Source organism: Mauremys mutica, chromosome 19 (assembly GCF_020497125.1).
Source record: "Mauremys mutica isolate MM-2020 ecotype Southern chromosome 19, ASM2049712v1, whole genome shotgun sequence".
NCBI lineage: Eukaryota > Metazoa > Chordata > Testudines > Geoemydidae > Mauremys > Mauremys mutica.
In genome coordinates, this window is record NC_059090.1 from 11,506,233 (window position 1) to 11,521,890 (window position 15,658).

Below are 15,658 nucleotides of genomic sequence, written 5' to 3' on the forward strand. Positions count from 1 at the left end.
GGATCCCTTGCTTATGCTTAGAAATATTGTCCTATCTGAATTCCAAGTAGTATAGTGATACAGTTCCTTCTTGTCAGGTATTTTTATTCCTTTCCTCCAGAGTTCAAGCTGCTGGGGATGAATTCACATGCAGGTCCCCTCTCCGTAGTGGGGGGGGAGGGGGAGGGGGAGGAAGAGGAGAGAAATCAGCAAAGTCTTTGTCCTTTAATGTTTCACAATGGCTCATTTGGTTTCAATGGGCCTTCTTGTGTGCAGGACCAGCACTTTACACTAATAAATGCTTCTTTCCTGTGTGGTGAATTACACAATTACAGAGGTTTACAATGCAAGCTCTGTACAATTTATACCATGAGCAAGGCAATCCAGCCTCCTGCCCCCCAAAATCTGATTCTCCACTCCTTGTGTAGTTATTTACACCACTTCCAAGCAAGGGTGTGGAGAGGGGTGACAATACTACTGAATCAGAAGAGTAATGTCCTATATCCACTTTGTGCAGGGGTAATTGAATACCCAAGATGAAAGAGAGTGGAGGATTACACCCCATATTTTGAGTCTATACTGAAGAATTGTTCGCCACTATCCATGTTCACTTGAGCTCCTGGACAGCAAGCAAGGCAGGAATTGGGTCTTTTTGTTCTGTATTCATATGGGATGTAGCACGACGGGGTCCTGATCCATAAACAGGGCTGATAAAGTGCTACAATAATACAAATAATAAATTCTGAAATGGACCAGGCTGCCCTGAAATTGTTTCCTATAAAATAGGAAAACAATTATGAAGTTGTTTCCATTTCACATGGGTCGAAACAGACTAGTTGGTTAAAGAAAAACCACTGTGAAAAAAATCTTAATTAAAAACATTGTTCAAATTGTGATAGAAATTTTTCATTTTCCAACAAAAACCAAGCAGCTTCTGCTCCTGCATCTTGGGGGTCAATATCCAATTTGATTTAAAAGCATTGCAAACAATTTTGCAGAGAAATTAAACATTTCTAAAAACGTCAACGGTTCTTGGCAATATTTTCTGTTTTGGAATGAAGTCAATTTTTGGATAACAAAAACCTAAAAACCTTTTTGTATGAAAAACATTGACCAGCTTTAGTTGCACTCTGGTGCATGTTCAATCCCTCTGGTGACAGACTGTTTACATGGAACATGCCAGTAGCACACACATCAATTAACCACAAGTTCTTCAATCTACAGATTGCATTTGCAAAGAGCCAATCTCCTCCCAGTCACTGGATTGCAAATACTAGTTTTAAATGTTACTAAATGAAACTATGGTTAGTCCAGCTGACAGAAAAGTCTGAATTTCTTAAGAAACATTCTTGGGCACACGAGTTCAGCTCAGTCAGCTCCCCTGCCAAGAACAGAATAAGGGCGGATAGGCCAAGCTTCCCTCACGCCAGTGGGGGATTGCTTAACCTTAGCCCTTGCAAGTCTTAATCAGCCCTCAACTAACTGACTTCCAGGCTTAGTTTGTTTTTGTTTAAACAAAGTTGAAAAAAATACAATATAATCATATCCCTTTTGCTGCCGGGGAAACTGAAGTGCAGAAAGGTGAGGTGATTCAAATAAACTATCCTCCTCTACCTCGGTTTCCTCAGCTGTTACACAAAAGTTAAGTGACTCACCCGAGTCACACAGCCCAGCAGTGGCACAGCTACAAATATAGTGCAGAACATCTGGCTCCAAGTTTTCTTCTCTAACCACCAGTCCATACTCCTTTCAATATTACAGCATGCTGCGATGCCGGCCATTTGTCCCTATACTAAATACTCAATACCAGGTAAATGGCACAGGTTGCAGAATGAGAAAGGAGGCAGATTGAGGTGTACCAAGCATGGGCTGATGAAGGTGTATGGATTAGTGAGATGTTAACAGGGAAGCAGGTGCACTAAAGTAGAGACAAGAAGGCAAGGTGGGGAAATAGGGAAGATGGAACGCTCTGACCTTAAACTGGTGTTTAAATGTTACTTGTCTGTATTACAATGAAGATAAAAGGGGAAATAAATTAAACAAAACCAGGTAAGAGATTCTATACTATTGTCCTGCTTATCTGAATCAGAAATGCTCCACACACTCATAAAATAAGATTGCATGGACGGGTTATCTTTTAGCAGTAAAACCCTGGACATGAAAGACAGTGGAGGTTAAGTCTTCTGTTATTTCCCTGCCCTTTTGCAATCCACTGGACATCATTCATAAAAGGTTAATCCGCTTAATATCTTCCATGCAGCCACTGGGATAAGAGGTGTGCATTAAACACAGATAACCTGCAAAGAACGTTCTGCCTAAGATTTCTCTAGGTCTCTTTCTTAGCCATTTGTTCCTAAACCTCACCATTTGTACTGAGCATGCTGGTAAGGGACTGATCTTTATTTCCCAGTCCTACGTGATGTGACTCAGGATTGCACAAGGTAATTACCCTCAGCAGCAGTCAGTATCTCTGAGCTCCAGGAGTTACTGTTACATTCCCATCCTCAATCCCATTTGGAAAATCCAATGCAATAAACACATAGAAAGACATGTATAGAATGGAAATAGATCAGTAAAATTACCATCTCTGAACATCCATGGCTCCTGATCACATGGCCACTTCTCATTCCTGTGTCTGTTTCCTCTGCCCTGGCTGGTTCAGCCACTAGGGGGATCAGCTACCTGACACCTGTTCTCCATTGTCAGTCACTTGGTGGGCATGCACTCCTGTCTGACTGGGGGTGCTCATGCTGCTGGTGAAGTTTCAGGGGGAAGCCTAGGCTGGCCAGACTATAATAATATAGTATATCACAATAATGCTGCCTTTATAGAATTTTATTGTGCTGTCATTTTGAGGGAGAAACTGGTCACTTAGTTGCTCTGATACTATGATGATGAAGGAGTGCAAGAACCTAAATAGATTGGAATTCATATTTAAACACAGTGAGAGCCTATTAAACAGATTAGGAACTTGACTTTTGAAAGAATAGATGCAATACTAAAAGTACCACAAATACATTATGCTTCTGACACAGCCTTTGTAGGGTAAAGATAACCCATCTGACTCGGACAGATTCATCACTACATTACTCTCTTTCATTCAGAAGGCCATATTCTGAAGGGCAAACCAACCACTCAGCTGCTGTTAGGCTACCGCTGATAGTGCGAGTGCATTCAGGACAGTATGTTTGCTGAGTGCATCTCTGAGCTTTCCATGAATCTTTGAAATACAAGGCTTTCCACTCAGCAGGCTTGTCAGCTTGTTTGGGCAAAGCAGAAGTGGGGAGCGTTATCTTTGCTAAAAGCTCGGAACCCAAGATCTGGACTGCCGTGCACTCAGCCAATTTCCCTTCTTATTGATTTGAAATTCCGCACAGAAAATATACCACCTTCTGTACTGTACCGCTGAGCTCCCACAGGGCATCTTATTTGAAAGCAACCTGGCACTTTAATTACACAAGACACACAAAAACATATTATTCCCAGACAAAATTTCACAGTGCAAAAACATTTATTGTGAGTACCATGGTCTTTATAGCCTATTAAAATGATATCAGTGATCTAGCAACTGGATCTATGCTACCTGACAGTTGCGTGTGCGCTTGACTTGCATAGAACAGAATTAATAGATTTATTGTTGGCTACAGGAGATAGGACTTAAAATGGTTAGATCAGCACTGCAAACTTCTTTTCAGTATAAACACATGAAAAATCCTTTAGATTTTCAGTCTGAATAATGCAGTCATCAACTACTTCTCTTGAATCAGCCTACCTTGTTCACTACACATATTCACTCCCTATAGAATTTGAAAAGGTTGTAACAAATAATACTTGCACAAGGGTCCACCATCAAATATTTGCCATTTGCAAATAAAAATCTTACCATTTGTACTTTTGCAAATAAATCTTATGATATTTGCTAACCTCTCCTTCTTAGGGACTCACACAACAGTTAATGCCAATAAAATCTGCCTTTTGCTGCAATGTCTATACAGTGCGCTATGGGCAAAAGATTCTCCACTCTGTTGCACCACTTGTATACCAGCATATTTCCACTGAGGTCAATGAAATTACACCCACTTAAACCCTTATAATAGAATGGAGACTCATTTCTTGCATCTTGAAAGTGCTGTATGGACTTTAATTAACACATCCACTCAACACCCCTGTGTTTTACATTTTATTTTAGCGATGGTAAACACAGAAACAGAAAGTGATTTCCCCACTGTCCCAGACCTGGGACTAGGCCATACTGCCTCTTAATAGACACCCCATATATGTTGTTTAGCAGGAAAAGGCTGCTGGATTTAAGTGAGTACCTTGAGTAGAAAAGGTTTTATTGTCAATTATGTCTTTGCATTCTTGGGAACAGTAGCTGTAATCTATGCTGCTTAGATAGCATTGATATAGTATATGGTGCAGCTGTTCCCTGCCCCCTCCTTTTGGCAGTGTAGGGAGGGTATATGACATAGTTGAAGAGATAAAACAGACCAAACCCACTTAAACACACTGGAAAGTGTTCATCAAGTGAGACAGCCAGCTCTGAGTCTTTCAGTTTGTCTCTGTCACTTTTTTAAAATACAGATTCCAGGAAACTGCTACTGTTCATTCAAATAGCAAAATATACTTCAGACTAGTGGAGCCTGCCAGCTGAAGAACTGGTCCGTTCAGTGTAAGGAAGTTACAATGGAGACATGATGAGTAATAATAAACTTGTAAATTAATAAAAGTTTTCCAAAAAAAAAAACAAAAAACCAAAAACCCTTAAAACCAAACAGGAACAAATACCCTTCCCCTGACAGGTTTGCCAGAATGTTACCTGTGTTGAGAGGTTATTTCGTGGGACTGAGGCCATCCCTCAAATCTGAGATCACACTGCATGTCCAGGGAAGTTTGCGTTTGGCGTAATAATAATGCAGCACCTGTTTTAGTGGCTGATATATTCAAAGTGCTAATTAAACCTCACAACAACTTTGTGAGAGGGACAGAGTCCTAGTGATCACCATTTTACAGGTGGGATTCTCAAGCAAGAAGGTTGACCAGTGCCAGAGTTGAAATTAAAACCCCAAGGTTCTTCAACTCCAGTCCTGTGTCTATTCCCATGGACAATGCTCATTACTCTAGGAGGAGTTCTCATCCAATTTTTCCCAAGTTCAGAATGTGATGATTGATGGCTCTGATCCTGCAATCACTTAAGCATGAGTAACTTAACACATGCAAACTCAGGGGGACTACTCGCATACATAAGAGTTAGCAGAGTTATTCAGATACATAAGTGTTAGCAAGATTAGGGCATATGGCATACATATATAGAGAAATATATACAGATGTGCCTGCATACACACGTGCACACAGACCAAATTTCAAGTTGTATATTGGCAACAACTGTACAATTACAAAGATAAAGGGAATAGAAACTATTCCATGTGGTGTGTAGATGAGAAAAGAGAGCTCACTAGCCTAGGACTCAGGAGTTAAAAGTTCAATTCCCTACTCTGCCACAGACTTCTTGTATGACCTTGGGCAAATCACTTGGACCTAGATCCTCAAAGGTATTTATGTTCCATTGAAAGCAATGGAAATTAGGTTTCTAAATATCTTTGAGGATCAGGATTTGGGCCTTAGCCTTTGTGCCTCAGTTGTTCATCTGTAAAATGGGGATAACACCACTGCCTTGCCTCACACGGGAGTTGAAAGGATAAATACTTTAAAGACTGTGATAGTACTTTTATGGGGACCATATAATATACACAGCTATATATATTGAGAAATATTCCCAATATGACAGACAGTATTTATCAGAAAGTGCTCTATTTCTCTTACAAATGGGGCTCCGATATATGCAATGCTTCCCAAGTCAGCAACAACAAGCTAACAAGAATTCATCTACGCAATGAACAATCTTTAACAAAAACCTTCATGAAAATAAATATGCTAAACAATGTATAAGCAGCAAGGGAAACACTCATAGCATGCAATGGAGAAGATGCATTGCCTCCTAATTGCAGCTCTTTTGGTGTGTGTTTGGAATTACAAGATTGGTTTAATTTTTCTGTCTTATAAAATATCTATACATAAAATAAATAAATATAAATAAAAACACACAAGACTATTACATCTTTAACTGCAGAACAAGTCTACAAAGAGATTTTAAAAAGCTGGGTCTGAACTGCTTTCAGATTATTCGCTTCTACAGATGAACTCCAAAAATCAGCTCCAAACAATCTAGATCACTAGAGCTGTTTCAGAACTTTTGCTCTTCAGACCCATCTCTGTTTATGTCTTCCTCCCTTTACAGGAATCTTACCATTTTTCAAAAGTTTCAAGGTAAATTTACTGGAAATGACTTTCTTAAATGTAACAGAATACCTCTCCATCAGACAGACAAAAAAAGCTGATCACCACATTTCTAGGAAGTTCTATTTAGTGATAATTGTGCCATTACAAGTTGTCTTTTATCCTGCCTTCTACAGACACAAATTACTGCAGTACTTCAAGCTGGTTAATAAGTGGCAGTTTTATTTATTTTTTCCCCCAATATACATCTGGAAATGGAATTTAGAGATGAAGAAACTGTAGATTTAACAGGAAAGGTATCACAAAATTTCAACCTGCTAAGTAGGGTACCTAATTTCAGCCTGGTACATAAAGATGGTAACAATGCAGGAATGATGGTGGAAGTTTATGGACTATTTAACAAGACTAGGGTGACCAGATGTCCCAATTTTATAGGGACAGTCCTGATATTTGGGGCTGTGTCTTATATAGGCACCGATTACCTCTCATTCCTGTCCCGATTTTTCACACTTGCTGACTGGTCACCCTAAACAGGACTCTAATATGGAACTGCCCATACATGCACAATCCATTTTAAAAATTAATGTTCTCTACATGTAAACAACCTCCCCCCCACACAAACCTTAATAGATAGCTATTATTATGAACAGCAATTTAGTGCATATGTACACCACTGCCCTCTACAGGACAGTGATGGTTTACAGCTAACAGACTATATTTATCTAAATTGACCACTTAAGGGTAAATTAAAATCTACAGAAACAAAACCAGGGCCAAGCGCTACTCTGATTTATTCAAGGATACTAGGATTGTATTTGTCCACATGCAACACATCTGGATAAATTAGAGCTGGACGAATGCACCAGCTGGTGTGTTAAGTTAGGACAGATGTCTATCCCTGGTGTCCAGTGCTGTCCGTCAGCCAGATGTGTTGCTTGTCAACAAATTTAATCCCTTTAGATTTTTCCATTGCTAGCAGAAGTTGCAGGATTAGCCAACACAGTGCACATATGAAGTTGTACTCATGTTATTTTTTCCATTTCAGGGATAAATATGTAGAGACACTGTACCATGGGGCTCCCACATATTTAACAGGAGTCAAGCAGTTCATTCAGACTCAGGTGGTGGAATCATTTACTCCTCCTTGGGAATATCCAACAGCCTGGACAACATGAATGCTAAGGGGCAATCAACTCAATATGTAAATTCTCCAGATTGTGAATTTCTTACTCAGACTGGTGAGCAGGCACTCAACAAGGAGCCCCACTGCAATCACCACATTACTCGCAAAAGTAACTCTTTGCCAAAGGATTCACAATCTGGCTTTAAAATAGCAAAGCTCTCCAGATGATGAAGACATGGCAAATCCATTCTCGCTTGTGAAGCCAGTGGCTATGACCACAGTGTTTCTGATGAAAACAGTGCAGGTTAGATTTAAATGCCATGATGACTGAGACTGCAAACTCTTGAGGGCAGGGACTGTGTTTTTGTTCTGGATTTATACAGCACCTCACACAATGAGAGGACATTCTGATCTGATAATAAAGTTCCAGATTCTGCCACCCCCGGTTCATGCTGGGTAATACCGGTAACTTTATGAACTGTATTTATTTCAGTGGGAGTACTCATGCAGTAGAATGCTACTCAACCCGAACAAGGGTGACAGAATCAGGCCCATAGCAAATTCACTTATAATATGAAAAAACTAACCAAACCTAAACAAAAAACCCCTCACAATACACTACATAATGCTTTCTGTCAACGAGATTTTGGTTAACAGGATTGTGGCCACTCTCACTACACAGATCAGGAGTTACAATAAATGGTTATCTGGGAAGAAAACATGAACACCAAACATCAAATGAACTAACATTGCCTGGAAATGTTTTTGAGACTAGCCTATTTTTAAAACACATTTTTAGCAGTATATTATGGTAAACTGTTAATGTGACCAACAGAGAAATTTGTATTTGGTCCAGGCAGAATTCCACTTCTTTATATGTGCTCAGTTGTCAGATTCTCTTTCTAAATTAAAACCGGATGGGTGATTCAGCCCAGTAATTAAAAAGGCAGTGTCTTGACTTTCACAAGTTTAACTTGTATCAGGTCCATGGTAGCACATTGCATTATCTTGACACAGATGGCATTTTTATCTAATGCTGCTTGTTAGAAGGGACAAACTGAAGACGTAGCTTCAACTCACAGGGAAGAGGAACAACTGAGCAACATTTACCTCAACAGGAGTTTGTAGAAGTTTCCTTGTGAGTTTAACTTTCTTTAATGCTAAATGTGACCTAAACCTGGCCCATATGTTATTCCCTGAAATATTAAATATGGAAAGAGCATATCAAAGAGTACATCAGGGAAAATCAAAGAGTGGAGTTACACATGCAGATTCCAGATATGTTAACAATGAGGGACACTTCCCCTAGCAACTCTGTGAAGTAGCTGAGCAGCACACCTTGTTTACAGCCAAGGCAGGCAGGGCTGGATTTAAAGGCAGGCGACCCAGGTGACCACCTGGGGTGGGGGAGCCTGCACCAGGGCTCAGGGTGCTGTCTTTGGTGCTAGCGACAAAAGGGAAAAAAGAATGTTTGAAGTAGAAGGTTTCAGAGGTATTATGTATGTGGATTCACTTTTCACTAACCTCTTAGAATGTCCTGGACCTTTGCAGAATCTTGTGGAACCTTCCAGACTTTCCGAGAACTACATTTTCCTTGAGCTTCCTAGAGTGTTGTCAGCCATGCCCTGGTGGGTGTCTAAGGGGACGGGCATCGCCAGTCAATGAGATGTAAGAATGAAGTGAAGTCAGAGCCCAGCTGCGATATTGCGAACCCTTGTTTTACTGTGTAATTGTGAAAGCATACTTGTGTTTTAAGATTTGAAGAGTATAAGTAGCGACTAATAAAGGACATATTTAATGAGACACTAGAGATATCTGTCAAATCCTTATCTACCCAACAACATAAAAGAAATACTGTGACTCCTTTTGCCATGCTTAACATGTAATGTCTTTCTAAGACTGAGGAACAGAGACTTTTGCTCTCCTTGTTTCCCCCTGTAGAAAATAAAAGATGATTCCAAAGACACTTTCAGGAGCTGAGTATAGGAAGCGAAAAGCTCAATTCCAATCCAGCTTGCAGCAAGGGGCAAATTCAATGGGAAAATATCTGGTACAGAACAACATAGCCTGGGTTTTAGGCAGTAACAATTACTTGAAAATGCCATTGGCCAGTTTTTGGGTCTCTCTGATGTTGTGCTTCAGTTTGCGAGGTTGAAGGCGAGAAAAGTAACCCTTTAAACTAAAGGACTAGGGTTAACATTCTAAGGCTGTCACCTATTGTAACGCCATTTAATACTGGTCCACCCAATGCTGGTGCACAGTTCAATTTCTTGATGTTAAGACATGTCAGTTATTCTTAAAATTAAAAAGTTTCTATAAGCTTAGAGGAAATGTTTTTTATTTGCTTATATACAGCATGAATAAATATAGATGTACAGATCCTAGCGTGCAAATTTATTGTCTTTATGACATGGATAAATCATGCATGGAAATCGTGAAACAGCCTACAAATACAATAAAAATAAAGCATTCAAAAGTTTAACAAAGTGTGTGTGTGTGTGTGTAAGCACCAAAGATGCTCCTCACCTAGGATGCCATTTGGTCTAAGGGCTGGCCCTGAAAGCAGGGACCAATCCATTGTGGGTCAGGGGTAAAATGGGACCCAGATAGGATCAAACCTCCTCCAAGCACCCTACTGGACTCAGAACTGTTCAGGGGAGACCCTCTTCCCGCCACACACTCTGGGGGCACTAGGAACCAAGCAGTGCCTCCCTTCCCCACTCCCAAACCACCATGTGTCCTTGGGGGAGAAGAGCAGAGAGGAGCCAGCCAGAGATTCTAGCAGGTAGGGGCAAAAGCAGGGACCTTGGGCTATTCCAGTCAGAACTGTCTGTACCGTGTTCTGTCTCCGCCTGTGCTGATGGGCTGCTCCAACCCTCCCATCCCCTCTTCACAGTCTCTCTTTACCCCCAGCTTCACTCCACATCTGCTCTTCCCCCTCTGTCCCTTTTCCCCCTCTCTTTCCATTTAGCTAACCTCCTCCTAAGTAAACCCACCAGAAACATCCCTGGCCCCAAACAAAACAACAAGTCATGGAACTACCATGACGGTTGCTGCCATTGTTCACTCTGCTTCGGTGTTCTATCCCTTCCCCCACCCTGTGTCTATCTTATCTATTTAGACAATATTGTCTCATTGTTTCCTCCTCAGTCCTTATCCAACGGTTTTCTTTCGTCCTATAATGAAACTGTAAGGTCTTTGGGGAAGTAACTGCCTTTTTTGTTCCGTGTTTGTACAGTGCGTAGGACAAAGGGGACTTGGTTCATAGCTGGGGCTCCTAGATGCAACAGTAATACAAATAATAAATACAAATAAATACAAGGCACAGAGAAGTTAAGCTACTTGCCCAAGGTCGCACACAGAGCTATCACACATTGATCATAAAAAAACCACAGGACAACGGGGGAGACAATTTGGTTAGTAAGCTGATGGGACAGGAACCATATCTTTACTTACTGTAGAATGCTGCAGGCACACTCATGATGCTATACACACACACACACACACACACAGATGTCAAATAAGATAGCCCAGTGCTTTCATTATTAGGAAGTACCACTTTCTAAAAAGCCTGTTGATCCTATTTAAAAAGGTGTTACAAATGCAGTAAGACACTAGTGCTCAGTTTAGAACATACTAACAAGTAACCAGTCAACTACAAGCAAGAACCATTGAGAGAGAGCAGCATTAATATAGGATTCTTTCCCATTGCAGATTATTATTATTTAAACTGCCCATAAGAAACCTCTGATCTATTTTTTAAATTCTGCACCTGAAACACAAATGTTTTATAAGCTGACAAAAACCCACACCATTTCACATCATTACTGAGCTACCAGATGTATGAAATTTTCTAGTATACGAATGACTACAACACACTACCAGACAGATAAGAAATGCAGAGGGGTTATTAGTCAACAGAATCTTTAGCAGTTTAATATATTCCTAGCTGCAGCTGTTTTCAAAAAAGAAAATGATCATTACTCAGACTTGCTGCAAGGCTTTCCAAACAGGTGGAAAGTCACTCACTGTTCAGCATTCTTAACCGAGATGTTGCAGGAGTCATGATCAGCATGGAAAAAATCAGCAGACTACTGAGGTTATTTAGGAGCAGACTTTGCAATATCACCCTCTCACCACTCCTGTAATTTCTACATCATCTCTTTCTTTGGAACATAAATGTTCCTAGCAGAACAGCCTTGATGCAACATGAGCAGAAGCTTGTTCATGGTGACTGCTAACTTAAGTTGACTGTTTTTGTTCATTGTTCTGTAGCAGAAGAAATGCTAATTGTCGAACCATTTAAATTAGCACCAGTCAAAAGTCAGAATTTCCAGCTGAAAACAATGACCTTGCATTTTAGAATAAGTAGAATTTTCATAATTTCCCGAGGAAATAAAAACCTAACATTATTTCATTCTGAAATAACTGAAAAATTAAAAATGAAAAATGACACTGAAAAATGAACCATAGTTAAGCCAGCTCCCAGTCTCCTGGTTTAGCTGTGGTTCCCAGCTGTACATCAGGAAGGCTGGAAGCCCAGAGTTCCCTAACCCTGGGGCAGTTTATATAACAAGGCTGCCTCAAAGCTATGGACACTGGAAGCCCTGGGGTCCCCAATTCCAGCGCAGTGGGCTCCCCAGCAGCCTGCCAGGTGAGCTGATGGGAAACCAGGTGACTATTTTTGTAGGGAGTTCATCAAAACCAACAGAGTCCCTGAAACATTTCAGTTTTGATGCATCAACATTTTCTAATGAAAAATTGTTTCGTCAGAAAACTCCTGACTAGTTCTAAATATAATGCAGTCCAGTCATAACTGTAGGATGACTAGAACTCCTTTCTATGAACGTTTAGGAACATAATGAGTAGGGACTTCAGAAAACAATAGGGATATGGTTTCACTCCAGAGTTAACTCAGGTATTCAGCACTGGGTTAGTCTCTTTCCTCACTAGCACTGCACTTGCCCACATGTCACACTAGGGCTTCTGGGGGCATATCCTCCGGTTGTCTGTGCTGCAGCAAGCTCAACCACTTCGCCACCAATGGTGGGAGAAATTGTCTATCCTTCTGGGCACATGGGGGAAATTGTGGGAAAGCAGCAGAGGACTATGTAGCTTGCACCCTCACTGCAAAGTGGTGGGTTGCCTGCCCAAGTGAAAGTGGCACCTGGGCTCTAGTCTATACCCTCAATTAGGCCAAGTTTAAAGCACTCCCAGACTTAGATGAGAGAGATTTGTGTGTGTGGATGGTAGGGGCAATGCCTGAGTAAGAGCTGGAGTTAACTGTGCAGTGAAGGCAGACCCTAGAAAGCACAGGCTGTATGTAGTCAGTCTGGAAACTACAGAGCTTGGGAGAACCTAATCTCTGTCCAATGGCCTCATTATAAAAAAATCCTTTATGATGTTTGCCATCGTGTCTGGAGTGGCTCACAACCATGAGTGTCAATCTCAGGGCAGACTGTCAAAAAGCAGGGCAGACACCCCAAAGTGGGGTTATGTTTTATAGTTTGATTTCACTGCCCCAGTATGAAATGTGCTCCAGCTCCAGAGCGTGGGCATCCCCAGTCCAGAGCAGGGGAGGAGGGTGGATGGCTGCCGAATGGCGCCCGGGCCCGCAGCCTCCCTGGCTCCGGAGCATGGGAAGGCGGGCGCCCGGGCCCGCAGCCTCCCTGGCTCCGGAGCATGGGAAGGCGGGCGCCCGGGGCCGCAGCCTCCCTGGCTCCGGAGCATGGGAAGGCGGGCGCCCGGGGCCGCAGCCTCCCTGGCTCCGGAGCATGGGAAGGCGGGCGCCCAGGGCTGCAGCTGAGTACTAGGGTGCTGGAGCTGCATGCAGAGAATGTCATGGCAGGAGGCAGGGTCATGCCTGGCTGTTTGGGGAGGCAAAGCCTCCCTCAGCCTAAGCAACCTGCTGCCCAGGCCACCCAGGCACGCTGGGCTTAGTGATCAATGGTCACTTACACTAAAGATCACAAAATATTCAGGTCACTTACCCCAGGTCCATTTGTACCTTAGATCTCACACCAAAGACAAGGCTTGTAGCCAAGCCTATAGTAAACTAACCAAGGATTTATTAACTAGGAAAGAGTTATTTTCAGGTTTAAGCAGGCAATTTATATACTCTAACGAGTTACTGTCTGTGGTTCCAAGAGGTGACAGAGTTGTAGTAATCAGTCAATTCGGTTTAGTGTCTCTGGCTTTGTCAAGGCCCAAACATTAAAAGAGAGAGAAAATAGGGATAGGAGAACATTTTCTATCCCCTTCTCCCAGCAGTCAAGCTGATGGGGCAGGCTTTCTTGCATATAGCACCTTCATGGGTGAGAGGCTCATTAACCCAGTCTTTATATTTTGATGTTCCACAATAGCTCATTTAGTTTTGATATTCTTTCTTGATGGGTGGGGGAATTACTCCTCCTGTCTGGGTTCCAAAGTTCAGAGCAGGCATTTTTACAATTATAAAGCAGAATTTGTATATTATTTTATAACATGGGATACAGACGTTATAAGTTTAAGGCATGCAGCAATTTACAATCATTTTATAGAGGCTAAACACATTCTTATAAGTCTAATACCTATCCTGAACAATACTAACATACAAGTGAACTGTTCTTGTTTCCAGCTATGAATTCGTCAGTGCTCTGCTGATGCCTACATCCTTGGCAAGAGTTGGCACCTGGTCTGCCAGCGTCACAATATTCTTTACCAGCGAGCTCTGTTTCACCGTTAAGGAACAACAATATCATCACAACTAGCAACCAAAGAATCTTAGGCAATTAGCAAATGAAAATACAATCGAAGATGTCACTTACAGTGAACTGTGTGCCAATCACATACCACCATTTGAAAGGCACTAGATAGCTTCTCAAGGAGGCAGTAAAAGAATCTGCAGAGAAGATCAAGACATGGTTTAAGGGCTAGATTTGAACTTCAGATTTGCAGCAAGGTGTAGGCTCAGACAGGAGCAGATATTCAAGATGCTGAAATTTCTGGCGTAAGCTGTACATCTGAGGTTGCAATTGGTCCCATCAATTTTGCTGTAACTGATGCATTTGTTTTACTTTTACAGGGAATGCATGCAACAGTAAAAACCCAGGAGAAAATTTACTTGACTGAAGTCCATCTTATCACTAGAAAATTTCACATATAACATGCACTGTATTGCAGGCTCCAGGCCTGACCCAGTTACTCTGTTGGCTCTAGTTTAAAAGTCTACAAGAATATATTGTGTAACCATGTGCTTCAGTGAAAACACTGAGTTAGTCTACCCAGGTCAGAACTGCAACTTTAATAAGTGAGCACGATCATGGCTCATATCAATACACCATTCAGTGAGATCCAGCCGGCATCTCTGTCCAGTGTAAAAGCCATGTTTTTACTGCTTGCCATCTCACTGGCATTAGTTAGCAGCCTATTCCCATTTGGAGAGATGGGATCTCTTCTATGGATTAGCCTCCATCGGGCCTGCATAACAGTTGGGTCGATGGCATCTGGAGAAGAGGTTGCCCTACAGTAGCCAAGAATAAGCAACTTCTGCTAATTTATACACACAATATTTAGAATAGTCTAGAGATTGGGCATTAAAGGTGACCCTTTAGTCCCAGCTAGAGGTAGGTAGAAAATGATTTTCCCATCCAGGGAAAATATTTGAGGTTTCAAAAAAAATGTTCCTATCCCAAACTTTGACAAAAAAAGTCAAAATCTCAAAAAATTTCACCGACAAACCAAACAAAATTTTAGTTTGGGCCAATAAAAACTCTTGGTTCAGATTTTAACCATTTTTTATTTAAACCTGTAATTAGCTTAAAATTTTAAATGAAAAAAGTCATTTTGAAGAGGAAAACAGAAGTTATTCATTTCAGAAATGTACTTGCCAACATTTTTTGGTCAAGGTATTCGTTGAAACAAACCCTTTCCATGAACCATTTCAGTTTAAAGTAATCAATGAGTTTCCTATGGAAAAATGTCTCACTGAAAAATCCCCTACCAGCTCCAGTTCCATTCCAGCCCCCTAATTTACACAACCATTATTTACCCAATGTGGCCTGGCACCCTCACAAATAAGCTATTCCTTTCTTCCTTTTGATTGACAGGAAGACAATTTCTGACACAGTAGCAGCAAAATCACCATGTTTCATAACCAGACACGTCCTATAACCCTATCCTGCAAGCCGAACCTACTCCTTAATTTGCATTAACCCCTTGCAACTAAATCTTCTTTAGGGGGGTTGCTAGGGATGCAAATCAAAATCCTTACCTGCATAG